At 44.8% G+C, this 17,394-nt stretch overlaps 1 long non-coding RNA gene across 1 annotated transcript; it reads right to left on the bottom strand.

The window, feature by feature from the left end:
- Window positions 1-2,185: 2,185 nt before the first annotated feature.
- On the bottom strand, window positions 2,186-12,432 carry LOC114018376. Its single transcript, XR_005225692.1, has 3 exons — window positions 9,713-12,432; window positions 4,013-4,851; window positions 2,186-3,557 (listed from the first exon to the last, which is right to left on the bottom strand). It is a non-coding gene; the product is annotated as an uncharacterized LOC114018376 (long non-coding RNA).
- Between the last annotated feature and the right edge of the window lie 4,962 nt (window positions 12,433-17,394).

Below are 17,394 nucleotides of genomic sequence, written 5' to 3'. Positions count from 1 at the left end.
AGGAGAAGTAGCAGATCAACAAGATTAGGAAAGTTTAGAAAATTTTAAACCTCCTTCCTTCCAGCCTACGCAAGCTTTGCCCAAGGGCTCATTCTTAGAGAACTTAATGACTGGGTGCAGTTTAGTTTTCTCTCAAGATATTTAAATAAAGTACTTGTGTAAGATGTAAAATGTGGTTAGCTTTCTGACTTGTTCAATTGCTTCTGTTCAAAAGCTATGATGAGATGTTTTGGAAACTCAGTTTGCGCCTTCCTGGGTTAAGAACAACAATGCCATATAAAACAAACTATGTATACTAACTATGATGCATAAGTATTCAAGCATGTGATCTTAAAATTCACTTTCTGTGAGCACTCAAGTAAGTAAAGCTGAAAGGTCTGCAGAAATGGACAGTAGGGCCCTGATCCAAAGCCTACTGAATTCAATGGAATGACTCTCTGACTTTCAATAGATTTTGGATCAAGCCCCAAATACACATGGTCCAAGCAAATTCATTTTTAAATTCAAGCGAATACTCTCAGAATGCTTTTTTGGAGGTATTCTTCAAGCTCCAACTATTATAAACAAACACAAAAATGACTAGGTTATATTCACTCTCCAAGATGAGTGAAACGAAAAGAATAAACAACTGTTGAAAGTAAAATCAATCTTTGAAGTTCTGTTTTAATAACTTAAACCATTATTCTTTCAACATGATATTGTTAAATATGTATGCTTTAGCCTGCCAATGTCCTATAACCCTGAGACCTTTCACGAGATTACTTTTCTTTCCTTAGTTTGTAGCTCTGTTACTGAAACATTTGAAATGACTCTTAAACATTATTGTGAAATGTGGGAAAGATTATCGTTTTGGCCACATGTACAAGCTTATTTTGGTTATTTCCTTATTAAGGCATTTCATAATGTCAAATCAATTATCATTGCTTTGGAAGTTATTACATATTCATTACTGCAGATAAATTATCTTCTGAGTTTTGAAAGCCATTCTTACAATGCTGGACAAAAAGGGATTTTAGAGGTAATTGTCTACTCATTTTAATCTCTTCAAAGATGAGCGTAACATGTCTTTGGTTTTATCTTTTTTTGTGGTTGCAATGGTTAGTGGAACTTACTCTGTAATCTGCTCCAAATGTAAAATTATTGTAAAATCATTAAGCAGTATATATAACAACCTTGAAAAGCAGAGGTAAGCTTCTTAGGAGCCTAGCGAACCCACAGATGAGCACAGGAAAGATGGAGTACAGTGGAGGTAGCCACCCAGAAGCAGGCATGCAGAATGCTTCCCTAGGGTAAAGGAATATAATGCCCAGCTAGTGCAGCACATTGCCAGGTAGGTGTGAACACATGGAAGAGCAGCATGTCTCGTTCCCACAGTTCAATACATTGACTCATCAAGACATACTGTTTCAGAGTAGCAGCCGTGTTAGTCTGTATTCACAAAAAGAAAAGGAGTACTTGTGGCACCTTAGAGACTCACAAATTTATTTGAGCATAAGCTTTCGTGAGCTACAGCTCACTTCATCGGATGCATTCAGTGGAAAATACAGTGGGGAGATTTATATACATAAAGAACATGAAACAATGGGTGTTACCATACACACTGTAATGAGAGTAATCACTTAAGGTGAGCTATTACCAGCAGGAGAGTGGGGGGTGGGGGGGTGGAGGAGGGGAAAACCTTTTGTAGTGATAATCAAGGTGGGCCATTTCCAGCAGTTGACAAGAATGTCTGAGGAACAGTGGGGGGTGGAGGGGGGGAATAAACATGGGGAAATAGTTTACTTTGTGTAATGACCCATCCACTCCCAGTCTTTATTCAAGCCTAAGTTAATTGTATGCAGTTTGCAAATTAATTCCAATTCAGCAGTCTCTCGCTGGAGTCTGTTTTTGAAGTTTTTTTGTTGAAGAATTGCAACTTTTAGGTCTGTAATCGAGTGACCAAAGAGATTGAAGTGTTCTCCGACTGGTTTTTGAAAGTTATAATTCTTGACGTCTGATTTGTGTCCATTTATTTTTTTACATAGAGACTGTCCAGTTTGACCAATGTTCATGGCAGAAGGGCATTGCTGGCACATAATGGCATATATCACACTGGTAGATGTGCAGGTGAATGCGTCCCTGATGGTGTGGCTGATGTGATTAGGCCCTATGATGGCGTCCCCTGAATAGATATGTGGCACAGTTGGCAATGGGCTTTGTTGCAAGGATAGGTTCCTGGGTTAGTGGTTCTGTTGTGTGTTGTGTGTTGTGTGGTTGCTGGTGAGTATTTGCTTCAGGTTGGGGGGCTGACTGTAAGCAAGGACTGGCCTGTCTGGACACCCTAAAGGAGTCCTGACCCAAGACTTGAAATAGAGTCATGAACAACCAGTACCATTCCTGACCAAAATAGGCAATATCTCATTCGGAGAAGGAATCTTCTTCTCTCTTCTTTCTTCAAACATGCAACAGTCCAACCAACTCTGAAGAAAACCCACCTTGGATACTTCAGTCATAGACACATATCACCCAGTGTTGAATCTCCCATTCCTGACCATGCTCATAGAGAAGCTAGCCACAGACTGACTACAAGCTCATCTATTTGAAGCTAACATTCTGGATCTGGTACAATCTGGATTTAGGCCAAGACATGAAACTGAAACAGCTTTAATGGATGATCTCCTCCTGTCAATGGATAGAGGACAGACATCCATTCTCATCTTCCTTTACTTCTTGCAGCATCTAAGAATGACCATGAGATTCTGCTGTCTTGCCTGAGAAAGGTAGCAGGAGTGCAGGATAATGCGCTAAAATGATTTTGAGTCCTTTCTGGAGGGATGCATCCAATGAGTAGTGATGGAAACTGCACCTCCACCACTAAATGCCTCACTTGTGAGGTTTCACAATTCTCTCTCCAGCCCTTTTCAACATCTATTTTCAACCTTAGGTGACCTGGTCAGACATGGACTCAAGTGGCAGCAGTATGATGATGACACACAATCCTACCCATCCTTCATCACATACAATCACACCACCACCACCATGAGAGCTCAGTGCTTAGATGAGATCAGGTAATGGATTAAGAAAAGCAACTGAAGCTGAATCCGAGAAAAACAGAAGTGATGCTTGGTGGGCAAGGGAAAGTATTTTGCAGAGTTTGCAGTCATCGTGCAGTCTCCTTTGATTGAAGGCTCACATCCAGAATTGTGGGATTCAGTCTGTAGTCTAGGAGCATTCTTGGATTCCTTGCTAACACTGAGTTCTCACATCACAACAGCCAGGAGTCATGCTTTCTACCATCTTTGGTTGGTTAGGAGACTCTGTCCCATCCTGGTGGACAAAGACTTTGCCTCAGTTATTAATGCCTTTGTCACATCTCACCTGGAGTACAGAAATGTAATATATCTGGGCATGAAGCTTCAGCACTTAGGAAACTCCAACAAGAGCAGCACATCACATCAGCAACACAAGTATTGTGAGCGAATCACAACTGTCCTCCACGCTTTCCCATAAAATTTAGAATCAAGTTTAAGGTATGAGTCCTCATCTTCAAAGCACTCCATGGCCTGGACCCAGGATACCTAGAAAAGGAATTAAAGCACAGGGACAAAGACCAAGGTCAACAATTTCACTCCCCTCAACAATAACAGTAAAGCTCATCTGTGCAGGAGACAGATCCTTGACCAGATATTGCACAGCGAATGTATAGATCCTTGACCAGATATTGCACAGCAAATGGAGCTGTACAGGAACTTCAGAACTTATAGGGGGATCTTTTTTCCTTGAAATTGTTCCCCAAACATGAATTTTCAGTAAGTGTTTAGGCTAAGTCTCTGGCGGAAAAAAAAAGCACGTTACCATGTTCTTACATTTAAACAGAGGTCTCCTACATAAATATCACATCTTGCTGATATCAAGCTATGCTTTCCCCTATTACAGCCTATTCTGCAATTCATTACTTTATACTGTTTATTTTAGTGCATTATTTAATTTTGTTCTTCAAAACTCAAAAGAGAAGTACAGTAAAGACTAATACCTGGCACCTTGATATTTCTAGAGTCTTTCACAGATTTTCAGTGCATTGAGATCATTCTCCTCATCTGTAACTTCACGAATTGCCACTCAGCTATACAGACGACAAAGAGATTATCAAAAATGAAGTATTTAAGCATTGTAGACACATATAGCTGTGCATATGAAGTACAGCTCATATACAGAATATGCATATTGTAGTAAGTACTACTATGTAGCACTGTATTGTAGAAAGAGATTGAAGTTCTCTGGCTCTCCTCCATTATCATTTGTTTTACCTGGTTCATCTTCCCAGCACGTGTTGGTCCTTTCTAAAATAGAAAGGAGCAGTGTCTCCAAAACATGGAATGGGATACTCTGATGCTTGTCCCAGCAACCACTTGAGTCATCTCTATGAACTTTGTATACTCTTGACTCAACTTATTTAGGGGTCAGTCCTCAACTTATTTGGGGCATGTTTCCATGATCACAATTCCTTGAATTTCTAAATCTAGAACTTGACTGGCCATCACAGTCTCTTTTGAATAGATTCGTAGGGTTGCGGAGTGCAGGAGGGAAAGAAGAGGATCTAGTGTGTGGAATTTCCCATGCACATGCATTCCAATAGAATAAAAAGTATGTCAGGTCACAGACTGCATCAAAGCGTTTCAGCAATAAGTCACAGCATTGCTTTATGTATTACTGAACCTGACGCAGGCTACTGCTGAGATGGAGATGCACCACGATGACTTGAGGGAGTTCTTGTTTACTTCACAAGAGAAGGTCACTTGATTATGGATATCATCAAAGATCTGGATGGTGAATTTGAAGAGGTATCTGGAATGATATTGCCCAAGAAAATATCTGCAAAATGAAAGGGAAGGTTATTCATGTAATTTGTGCATGGAGATACATTAAAAGCTAGTTAGCTTGTTACTGGTCACTTGCTTCTGTAATTTCTGAATTTGCACATCCAACTAGTTTAACTGCATGTATAATTTAGGCCCATAGTTTGGCATGTATGTATATATAATTGAATGTGCAGTTTTAAATATCAGTCCTTCTTCCAGCTTTCATGTAGGACAGATGAGTCTGACTAGTTCCAAAAAAAGTCACCATACCTAATAAAGAATGCAGTTTTGGATTTAGCAACAGCATTGGGAACTTCAAGAATTTGCTCAAATTTAGACTTTGGACTTCAAATAAAGTCTTTTTGGGTGCCGACTGTAGCCACGCTGATCCATGATTTTTTTTTAAACTGAGCACTAACTTTTTAGCAAAATGCACATTAAGGGTCTGACTTTCAGAAGGGACCTCTCCCTGGCCTCCTTTTGTGCACATGCATTTTTGAAGCACTAATACATAAATAGGTAGGCTATAGGATACATATACACAAAAACCTCAGGTGGGATTCATAGAAGTGTTTTGACTTTGGGTGTAGAGCTGACACTACCCTTTCAGTGGATAACCATCCATATGAGAGCTATGGTCACTGCTAATAGCATAAAAGTTGCCCTAGCATTACGAAAACTGAGCATAAACACTGACTATTTGTCCCTGGTGGGGCATTTTAGCATAAAAACCAAAGTGGGAGGCATTGTATTTTTATGAGCTGGGTGTTGTGGGAGTGAGGTTGATGGGTGTGCACTCTCCCCTCAATGAACATAACAATAAGGATAAACCCTAGCTAAGACAAAAGGAGTGTGTGAACATGCCCAAGAGCTTTTGCTAAATATTGTTTTTGGCAGTGTGTGTGTGAGAGCAGAACACACAAACTGGCAACAAACAAGGGGATGTTTACACTTAAACCACTACAGAGGCAGAGCTGCTGCACATTACTTGCACCGCTGTAGAGCTTCAGTAATAAACACTGCTTGTGCTAACAGGAGGGGTTCTCCTAATGATGTAGATAATTCCCCTCCCTGAGAGGCAGTAGCTAGATTGACAGAAGAATTCTTCCAAGCTAGCTTTGTCTACATCAGGGGTTAGGTAGGTATAGCCTCATGTCTCAGAGGTGTGGATATTTCATGCCCCTTAGAGACATAGTTATGCTGATGTAAGTGCCCAGTGTAGACCAGGCCTGAGCCCTGCGGCAGCTGGAAAGGCAGTTGAAAGCATGGTGGGGCCTGTGGCTGATCCTGGAAAAAACCTGGGGAGAGGTTTTTGGGTCAGGAGTGCAGGCTGAAAAGAGTGCTCTTGGTGCTGTGAGCAGAAGCAGCTGCTTCCTGCTATTTGATTCCTTCTGCGTTCAGAGACATATGGTTTTGTATATTCTTTGTAAATAAAAAAAAACCCCTACATCAAAGACTCCATCAATTTCTGCTTCCAACTGGAACATCCCCAGGGCCCTGAAATTTGCCTAGCCACTCAGATCAAACGGGTTAAACAATATTAAAGGTTTGCATTGTAATAAAGCAAGTGCTACTGACCCATATAATCAAGGTTACTACACTTGGCTCTGCAATAATGCATGGCTTTGAATGTTACTGAGACTTCCCAATCTGTGCTAGGGCTATTAACAGAGTGCTCTTCCCAATTTGTCTCCCTCCCTTCCCACTAAATAAGCCACAATGTTCTACAGCTGAAAGCCATATTGCTCTGCGGTTGCTGGTGTCATGGAGGTAAACAATGGCTGGCGTGATAAGGATCATGATGCTAGACTATTGAGAAATTCTGACTTGTACACAACGGAATGGTTGCAGGGAGGGTCACTATTCTCCAAACACAATGAGAACGCAAATATTCTTTGTATCTGCTGTGATTCGTGGGGCCTAACCTACACTTTGCTTCCCTGGCTAATGAAATCATACCCAGAGTGTAAAAGGACATTCCTGGCTAGTAGTACTCCCTGCTGGCTGAGTGTGGCTCTGCAGTGCACTGTCTCAGTTTCCCCTTCTCTCAGGGCCCCTTAAGAACTCTACACAGTCCAAAAGGTATAAGACAAAATTCCCCTAGTGGTGTTCTACTTTATTAAGTCCAAGTAAACTCATAATAAAGTCTCTTCCACCCAGACATTGGCCCAGTTCCTCCTACCTAAGGATCTATTGTCTGCAGTGCTCTGCCATCTCTCCACCCCTGTATTCAAGATGCCTGAGCCATTTGCTCCTCGATTTGAATCTATTAATTTTGCAATGATATGACTCCAGCAGTGTGACATCATGCCTCCAGCAGCAGCTTGGGCTGTGGTGAGATCCTAGGTCTCCTTGCCATCTAGAAAGCAGCAGGCTTGTGTTCAGCCACGGCATGAAGAAAACCTGTTTGAGGAAATCTCAAGGCAGATGACCGAGAAGGGTCACAATGGGGATGCCACTCAGAGAGCTGAGGCAAATGTACAAAAACACCAGGGATCGATTTAAAATAAAAAGAAAAAGTCAGTTGCTGGCCATTTGACTTGTCCAGTTTATGGGGAGCTGGACCAGATTTTTAACCAGCATGGCACTACAGAGCCCAATGCCCTTGTGGAGCCTCAATCCCCCTAGGAAAGCAAGTGCAAGAATCATCATCATTGGAAGAGGACAATGAAGAGTTCTCTTTAACAGTCAGGAACTCTTCTGAACTCAGAACCCAGAGTGTGACTGTAAGTGCCCAGTAGGAAGCCAACCCAATTCCCAGCCTCTGCCACAGGAGGAAGATCCTACAGATTCTAATGAGTGGACGTTGGCATGTGAATGTCTATCTTTACTATTTATTATTATGCTACTGTGCTAACTTCTTTCCTGGGTGCCCCATGGCCACTACCATTTTGGACAGATGTGAGCTAGGAGTTTTTCCGAGTCTCCACCCCCGTCACCCACTCTCTCTCCCTCCCCAACGTGATCCCCTTTTGTTCGGTCCCTCCCAACTCTGCAAACACATTTTCAAAAAGGTGACTGGACGGGCAAAGCAATCAGCTTCTATCAAGCTGAGGCACTGACCAGCAGCTATTTACAAACCCATGTCCCAGAGGGCACATATCCATCCATTGATTTCCTTTTTCCTCCCCACATCTCTCCTGCCTGGTGATTGCCCCCTCCCCTGTCTAAGTGCTCAAAATGGTGACTGCATGGAGCAGCCACATCCTCTATCTACCCTCCCCTTGCACAGTAGATTTAAATAATGACACTGTTACTTGTGCAAGGTTCAAACATTTATTGAGATGGACGTAACGGGGGGAAAAGTTTGGTTAATATTCAGTTTACATGAGCTATACACACGCTTGGACATTGCATGCCTACACAGGTAGTAAGTCTACTAGCTACCTTCTGAGGTATATAAGACCTGTTACAAGAATTCATACAGGACAAGAAGTTTTGGTTGGGATAGCATAGCCATATAGCTCTTGATGGCTTTTCTGTCATGACCTATGGGACTTGAAACCATGCCCGCAGGATTCATGGAAGTGGCTGTTGTCCAACCCTCCAGCTGGCAGGCTGCTGATAATTGCTTACCTGGGGCCCAGGAAGACAAGCCCCAGCTTGAGGCTCCACCCCTGAAGTCCTATTGGCAGAGTCTGGGAGAAGCTGATTAGCCTGCTAGCCCTACTTAAGACAACAGCAGGAACAGGAAGCTGTCTGAACGACTGGGCTCCTCTCTTTTCTGCACAGTGTGTGTGTATGTCTCCATATTCGTCTCGGTTTCCTGGCATCCTGACCTGGCCTGACTAGTTCCCAACTCATGATTCTGCTCACCAATTTGTCTCCTGCTTCTGACCTTCCAGTCTTCTGACCTCAATGACACTTGACTCCTGTCTCAGGACTGTAGACTCTTGACTACTAGAATTTGCTGCCCATGACCCAGCTAAGACATTTTGCACAGGGTTACAAATTTCATAGAAAAATGCTAGGAGTTGCTAAGGTTTCAAACAACCAATGCAGAATGAGAGCTATTTTTGTCTGCCCTTTCATGTGGGCTTTGCTGAGTCCCAGAGTTGAGCAATGCCCATGGTGTGGTCTTGTGCAACTCTCTTAGGGTACGTCTACACTGGAAACTTCAAAGGGCTGCTGCGGGAACGCTGCCACGGCAGCGCTTTAAAGTGCGAGTGTGGTCGCGTGCGAGCGCTGGGAGAGAGCTCTCTCAGCACTACTGATAATCCATCTCCACGAGGGGATTCGCTCCGAGCACTGGGAACATGGCTCCCAGCGCTCGGAGCCTGTCTACACTAGTGCTTTAAAGCACTCAGACTGAGCCAGCAAGTTAGAGCGCTATAAAATGTAAGTGTGGACAAGCCCTTACAGAAATGTATATCCCTTGTCTAGAACTCCCCTGCTGATTAATGGCATTTAACACCTGCCCAGGTGTTGGTCACCTTCTTTGTTGTAGTCACTGGAGAACTAGCAGTGGGCCACTCCCAATCTTACAACATATTTCAATAACCACCATACAGGAAAATCTCATAACTTCATACACACTAATGATATACATATTTTAACAGAACAATGGGTTTCAGCAGATCATGACCTTTCCTAGGATATCTTCCATGGAGTGCTTTGTATGAAATATTACAACCATATATGAATAATGAATAGGGGGTTTACAGGGTGCTACTTTTAGGTATAGTCGGTCACACAGCCTCAAGGGGATGTTGAGGGGATTGCTCTCTAGTCCCCCAACTCTCCCACTAACCCCTCTGACACCACATAAATATCTTCAAAGCATAGCATAAACCTAAACTCTCTACAGCCTCCAAGATATGGCACAAACCTCAGACCCAAACCTGGACCATAGCCCCCATGCACACACCACTTACCAGCTCTGAGGTCTTCCCAAAACTGGGATGAATCTCAGGGATGGAATCCAGAAGTAGAGGATAACAAAAAGAATTCCATCATTACTTCTGTAGAAATAGTTGTATTATTAACAATAACCGCTTGTTTTTAACTCTGCTCCCCCAGCCACACAGTGTGCAATACTGAGCCCCTCAAGGACAGGCCTTTTACCAGCAGCTGAGCAGCTTTCTAACCTGACGAGGGAAAAGGAGGTCTCAAGAGAAGTTTGAAGCCCCACATACATCTTGGAAAAAAGAAAAGAAAAACCACAGAGACCTGGAGAGCGTTATGTCATGTCAGAGAGGGAGAAAGAAATGCAGGTATCCAGAGCTAGCATTGAAGTGGACCAGGGCAGTGTTGCTATTACCAGAGACACTGTAAAGAGAGACAGGGATACCCAAAAACAATTCCTAGATGGAATGCAGACTCAGAATGCTCTGCTGAAGCCCATGCAGTTATTAGGCCTTCAGACAGTGCAGTGCTCCCAAAGCAGGACCCAGCCATGTTCTGCAGCCTTGGATAATACAGGATACCAGGAGCACCAGCAGATGTTCCCTACTGTAGCTCTGCAACTGTGTTCCCAGAGTCCAGTACTCCCTAGCCCCAGCACAGGGCAGCAAGACCACCACTATGTTGGAGCCCTGCCTATTCAAGACATCCAGTGCACCTGGCAACTTTGAATCCCAACACTCAAACCCTGAAGGACTAGAAGAAACAAAGGCAAGATGTTCACTCACCTATGAATAGGAGCTCCTTCCCCCTACCCAATTCTTGTATTGGGTTCCTATCATTGTGGACCTCTTCAGATCATCCTACGTTTACTTTTGTGAACCTGCCCTCGTGGTCAACAAGGCCATGGAACACCATGGAGAAGTTATAAAGGCTAACATGGGAAGCAAATGAGAGGTACATGAGTCCTATCAATTGCCCCAATACAGTTGGGGAACCCCATGCATGAAAAGCCATCAATGATCTCCTGAGCATTACCAAGCTTTATAACCTGGTGCAAGAGTACCGTCTGCAAAGCAGCACACACCTGCATGACAATGTCCCCAACAGTTAATCTCCCTAAGTCAATTTGGTTGGAAACTGACCAGCACTCAGTTGGCAATGGCAATCCACTTCTCAACGGGTATGTGACACCACATGTTAGTAAACCACTGCTGCAGCTCTGGGGTCAGTTCAGCGCAGAGCTCAAAAAAAGTGGTCTTAATCCTGAAATTTTGTTACCACTGCTAGTCATCCCAGGTCTGCAAAATGGTCCTCTCCCACCAATTAATGCTGGTTTCCCAAGCCCAGAAACAGCACTACACAGTGTGAAGATGCTCTAGGAAGAGCTTGTGTAGTAGCATTTCCACGGTGTTGTCATCTTCCTCTTTTGTCCACTGCTGCAGGAGCCACACTGCTGTAGTCATCTCATGTGCTTGGTGGTGCAGCAGCTGGCTTCCAAAACTAATGCCACCCTGCAATGACAGCTCATATAAATTGCAAACTGCCTCTACGTATTTGTCACAACTGGGATGTGGGCGGTCCAACTTAAGGGTTAAGAGGGGAACCAGAAGAAAGACTAGGTCTGGATACCAGGAGACCAGAATCTTAGACAGGCCGGAGGGCAGACTGAGAGTCAGGTGTCAGTAGGCTGGCAGGGTCAGGTTACCAGGGGATCAGAGTCCAAGACAGGCCAGAGGGCAAACTGCAAGTCAGGAACAAGAGCAGAGCTGGCGCTAGGCATAAGCAGATTAAACAGTTGCTTAGGGCACCGAGCAGCTCAAGGAGGCCCCCAATTCACTTTTTATTATGTGTTGTGTCTCAAGGGCAGAGGCAAAATATTCCTGCTTAGGGCCCCCAGTGGGATAGCACTGCCTCTGGTCACCAAGCTCCCACTCTCTTTACACCATGAGGTGAACTGAAAGAGGACACAGCTGTCCAGTCTGCGTGCTGTGAATGTGGCTTCAATTAATGTGCATTATCTCAGTGCAAACTAAGCACCCCATGCAGACAAACCCCCAGGCTACCTGGACAGATGGTTACAGAAGTCAAGGTCCCCGGTCAGCAAAGCACATACTTACCTTTTTTTTTTTTTTATCTTCCTTTGTGACCAAAGATGATGCTGATGATGGTTTTAAGTCCTGCAAGTATGGCTGTGGCTAAAGAGACCGATGTGCAAGGGGCAGTCCTTTCCACATGAAGTGCATAGCTAGCTTGATGCCAAGGAAGGGATTACAGTCTGTCCCTGCTAAATCTGCCGCTGCTTATGACTCAGCCTCTCTTTCTCAAGATCCCAATGGTAGTTAAACTCATACTTGCCAGAGTGTTCTATCTACTGCTCACTACTCCCCTCTGTCAATGTCAATGTTGCACTGTTTCAAATTATGCTTCAGTGTGCCCATGAAGCATTTCTTTGGGCTGCCTCACATGAAGTTGTTCACTTTCAGTTTGCCACACAGCAACTGCTTTGGCATTCTGGTGTCGTCCATCCTGAACACATGGCCAACCCAATGTAACTGTGATGCGATAAGCGTGGTTTCAATCCCTGTGAAGTGATTAAGTTCCAGAACCTCCATTTGATGCAGGGTATGACATGCATGTGTCATAAATGGAACTTTCTTAGAAGCTTAATGTGATGCCTCTAGCAGATCCAAGTCTCACACCCATACACCAAGTTAGTCAGCACAACCACTTTATAGACTTTTAACTTGGTTTGAAGATTAATACCATGTTGCAGCCAGATCCTGCCAAATGATGAACTGGCTTTGTTGATACGACTTGTCAGCTCCTTGTCTGTAGTAACATCATTTGACAATATACTACCAATATAGCAGAAATTGGTAACAACTTTCAGCTGACTGTGGTTTTGTGTAGGGTTTCCCAGGTGCAAGTTGATACATGACTTCTGTCAGCTCGATTGTCAGTCTGTACCTTTCTGCAGAGTCTCTGAATCTGTTCATATTGAACATTAAGCATATTTTAAAGTCCCACTAACTTGCTTAAAGTTAAGTGCTTTGCTGAATTAGGGCCCAAAAAATGTCCCAAATTAGGCAGCCTGAAGAGACAGAACATGATTAAGATTCGTCAGTTAGTGGCTGATTATTAATCATGTGTTGTGTAGACATGAAGCATGCCTTTAGCCACCTGTGCACCTAATCAGTGAGAGGCCTGGTAAAAAGGTGTGTGGAGAGGCCCTCAAGGACTTACCAAGTTGCTTCAACAGCACTCCCAGACCTGAAACTTCAGATCCGAACTTGGATCCCCACAGAGGCTTCTGATATGTATGGACTCACTCAATGAAACATTCTTTAAATAAAAAAACATATTTGAGACAGTAAAAGTATTTCTCAGCATTTAAGACTTAATTGTGTAGGAAGGGAGTCTAGTGGAAGACTTTAGAGCAATAATGCAATATGCCTTTGATTGTGAAAGCTAGTTGTGGGTAATTCTTAAGATTGCTTAACTCATTTACAGCCATGACCATCTTTTTTCACTTACAAACATGGCAATCCTTATTTATTAGGTTGGCAATCTAGATATGCTATTTTCAGTTTCCCTTTAAGCTGAAAAATCGTGAAATTTGTTTAATTTCTCAATGAGAGAGATATTATAGTAGCCACACTAATAACACAGTAGATTACAATACCATTAACGCCTTCACAAGACATATATACAGCTATACATATATAGCTATGCAGCTATACAGAGAGTAGGTAATCCTCACACTAACCAAAGAAAACATCTGGTAAGACCGATTCAAAGCTATTAATGCATACAACTTTTCACTCTGACTTATGTGTTTCAAATGACTCAGTGATTTTGAACTCAGGTACCACAAGCACGGGATATTAAATATAGAAAAATGTACTTAGATTTTAGTTTATTTCCAATAAGTATTTGTTCTGAACACCAGTAACTAGGGGATTTTAGACTTGATTCTGACTAAAAGTGAGATGGTTAGACTTGATTCTGAATAACAGGGATGAATTGACTGTGAATCTGAATGTTGAAAGCAATTTGGGTGAAAGTGATTATGAAATGATAGATTGCATCATTCTAAGGAAAGAAAGGTGGGAGACTAGCAGAACCAGGACAATGGACTTAAAAAAACCAGACTTTAATGAACTCAGAGAGCTGGTAGGTAAGGTCCCATGTAAAGAAAATCTAAGGGAAAAAGGAGTTCAGGAGAGCTGGCAGTTTCTCAAAGAGACTATTGAAGACAGAACAGCAAACTATCCTGATGCAAAGGAAAAACAGAAAATAGTAAGAAGCCAATATGGCTCCATCAGGAGCTCTTTAGTCACCTGAAAATCAAAAGGAAGCCTACAAAAAGTGGAAACATGGACAAATTGCTCAGGATGAATACAAAAGAGTAACACAAGTATGTACAGAAAAATCAGAAAGGCTAAGAATGACTGTCTAGCAAGGGACATACCCAGCAATAAGAAGAGTTTCTTTAAATACATTAAGGTGAGAGAAAGACGAAGGAAAGAGTAGTGGGGAAGGAGAGCTGATAACAGATGGCAGCAAGAAGCCTGATGTGTTTAATGTCTGTTTGTCTTCACTAATAGGGTTAATGGTGACGAGATACTTAACACAATTAATATTAACAACAAAGAGGAAGGAACAGAACACAAAACAGGGAAAGAACAGGCTAAAGAATATATAAATAAGTTAGATGTATTCAAGTCAGCTGGCCTGGATGACATTCGTCCTAGGATTCTTAAGGAACTAGCTGAAGGAATCTAAGAACAGTTAGCCATTATCTTCAAGAACTCATGGAGGGCTGCTGAGGTCCCGGAAGACTGGAGAAGGGCAAATATAGTACCTATGTTTAAAAGGGGGACAAAGAGGACGCGGGGCATTATAGACCAGTCAGCCTAACTTCAATACCAGGAAAGATACTGGAACAAATGATTAAATAATTAATTTGTAAGCACCTAGAGGATAATAGGGTGATAAGTAATAGCTAACATGGATTTGTCAAGAACAAATCATGCTAAACCAACCTAATTTCCTTCTTTGACAGGGTCACTTGTTTCTCCACTGTCAATGCAGCTCTCATTCTGGTGCCCCTGTGCTGGAAGGCTGGGGCAAACTTGGCACAAATGTAAGCAGTAAATGAGTTCTCTCCTGACATCTGGTGGTGAGCTGTGAAAAAGGACTTCAGGAGCTGATCTTGTTTGCCTAGGTCAGGGGTCGGCAACCTACGGCACGCATCCCAAAGATGGCTCGCGAGCCGATTTTTAATGGCATGCTGTTGCCTGCCAAGTCCCAGCCACCAGCCCCGCTCAGCCCGCTGCCGGCCTCGGCAGCAGGCTGAGCGGGGCTGGGGCTGGGACCCCGGCAGGCAGCAGCATGCCATTAAAAATCCTGCCAGCCCCGGCCCACTCTTCTCCGTCCCCCTCCCCTCCGGGGCAGGGTGAAGAAGCTTGGTCCTGCCGGCTGCTGCTGCAAGGCGGGCAAGCTCCCCCTTCCCCCGCAGTGCTGGGTTCCTGCCCCTTCTCCTCTCCCTCCCTGTCACCGATCAGCTGATGGCCCTTGAGAGGGAGGGAGAGAAGCAGAGCTGCAGCATGCTCACTGCTCCGGGGAGGAGATGGAGACAGGGCCTTAGGGAAGGGGGATGGAATCAGGGCATAGCCCCTCCAGCCCCCTGCCGTGAGCCACTCTGGGCAGGGGGCTGGGAGCACCCCCACGACCCTAGCCCACACCCCCAGCCTTCTGCCCTGACCCCTGCACCCCCCACACAACGCCAGCCCTGACTCCAGCACCCCCCACACATGCCCCCAGCCCTCTGCCCTGACTCCTTCACCCTCCTCACACACCCCCAGCCCCACCACACCCCATGCCCTGACTCTTGCACCCCCCAATTTCCCACCCCCATCCTGAGCACCAAACAGGAGCTCCTGCTCCCCCCCCCCACACACCTGCACCTGTTGCACCAAATGGGAGCTGCCCAGGTAAGCACTCCACACCCAAACCTCCTGCCCCAACCCTGAGCACCCTCCCTCATTCTAGCTCCTGGCCAGACCCTACACCTCAATCCCCAGCCCTGTGTTCAGGGCACTCCCACCCCCAGCTCAGTGCAGAGAGAGAGAGGAAGAGAATGGCTAGAACCAGGGAGAAGGTAGATATCCACTCTATGTGGGCAGGGCTGGGATCCCAGACCAGCAGCGGGCTGAGTGGGGCCAGCAGCCGGGACCCTGGCTGGCAGGAGGCGGCGGGCGGAACCCCAAACCGGCAGTGGGCTGAGCGGGCCCCTTGCCAGCTAGGGCCCCGCTCAGCCTGCTGCTGGCCTAGGTGAACAGAACCCCAGGCTGATAGTGGGCTGGCAGCGTAAGATCAGCATTTTAATTTAATTTTAAATGAAGCTTCTTTAAACATTTTGAAAACCTTGTTTACTTTACATACGACAATAGTTTAGTTATATAATATACAGACTTATAGAGAGAGACCTTCTAAAAACGTTAAAATGTATTACTGGCCTGCGAAACCTTAAATTAAAGTGAATAAATGAAGACTCGGCACACCACTTCTGAAAGGTTGCCGACCCCTGGCCTAGGTGCTCAGCATGATGGGATTGCTTGCCCAAATGATCACTTGTGGCTGGTGTTGGATCCCCAGTCTCCTTGTTATTGGGGCAGGAGTAATAAAGGATTGTTATCCTTGTTGTGTGAACGAAGGGTAGTAGAACTGTACCTGGCATACCTCAATGGAGAGACTCAGCCTCAACTGAATGGCACTTGCTAGGCAGGGGACATGGGTTCCAAAGCCTAATGAGTTGAGAGAGTGTGGGTTCTATTTAAGAGACCTAGACATCACTTGACCCTTCTGCTCTCCATGGTATAATGAGAGCTAATTTAGACTCTTGAGGGTTGTTACATGCTGCAGAACTGAAATCACTGATACCTACTTTGGGTATTAGACCTACTTTGGGACCGTGACTCTATTGCAAGAGACTGTCCAGTGTGCACCAGCAGTGTGGCTTCCCCATTAACAGCTGAAATCACTGAGGTACCTGAAGACATCTTGGCGAGTGGCTAGCTGGGCGGCTGGTGGAGAGGCTTGGCCAGCGGCCAGCTGGCGGAGAGGTGTGGCAAGCAGCCAGCAGGGTGGCTGGTGGAGAGGGCCAGAGCATAGCCCCACAGAGAGGTGTGGCAATTGGCCATTGGGGCGACGAGCAAGTGCCTGAGCAGCGGAGCGTGTAAGGTGCCTCCTTACCCCCCCTTCCACCCAGGGTGGGAGATGAACTCTGCAGCTGAACCTCTGAACTCTAGGGCTGCACTGGCCAAGGATGGCAGCTATGAGTGGGGTGCAGAGAAGGGACAAGCACATTAAAGAGACTTTTGGGTTGCTGGACTTAAGAACCTGAGGGGAAAAGGACACCGGCCAACTTACTTGGGGCTGGGTCTTTTGCTCATGGTTTGTGTTTATGAACCCTAGTTGCGGTGTTTTCCCAAATGAATGCCGAGTTACTTCCCTCCTTTTATTAAAAGTTTTTGCTACACTCGGACTCTGTGCTCGTGAGAGGGGAAATATTGCCTCTTAGGGGTGCCCAGGTGGGTAATTGTCCCAGGTCACTGGGTGGGGGCTCGAGCTGGTTTTGTGTTGTATTGTTGAGAAGGAACCCCTAGATACTGAACCTGGCCCTTGTTGCTGGCAGAAGGGTTACACA

The sequence above is a fragment of the Chelonia mydas genome, chromosome 5 (assembly GCF_015237465.2).
Source record: "Chelonia mydas isolate rCheMyd1 chromosome 5, rCheMyd1.pri.v2, whole genome shotgun sequence".
Taxonomy (NCBI): Eukaryota; Metazoa; Chordata; order Testudines; family Cheloniidae; genus Chelonia; species Chelonia mydas.
The sequence above is the reverse complement of the archived record's forward strand: the minus strand, read 5'-3'. Positions and strand labels throughout refer to the sequence as shown.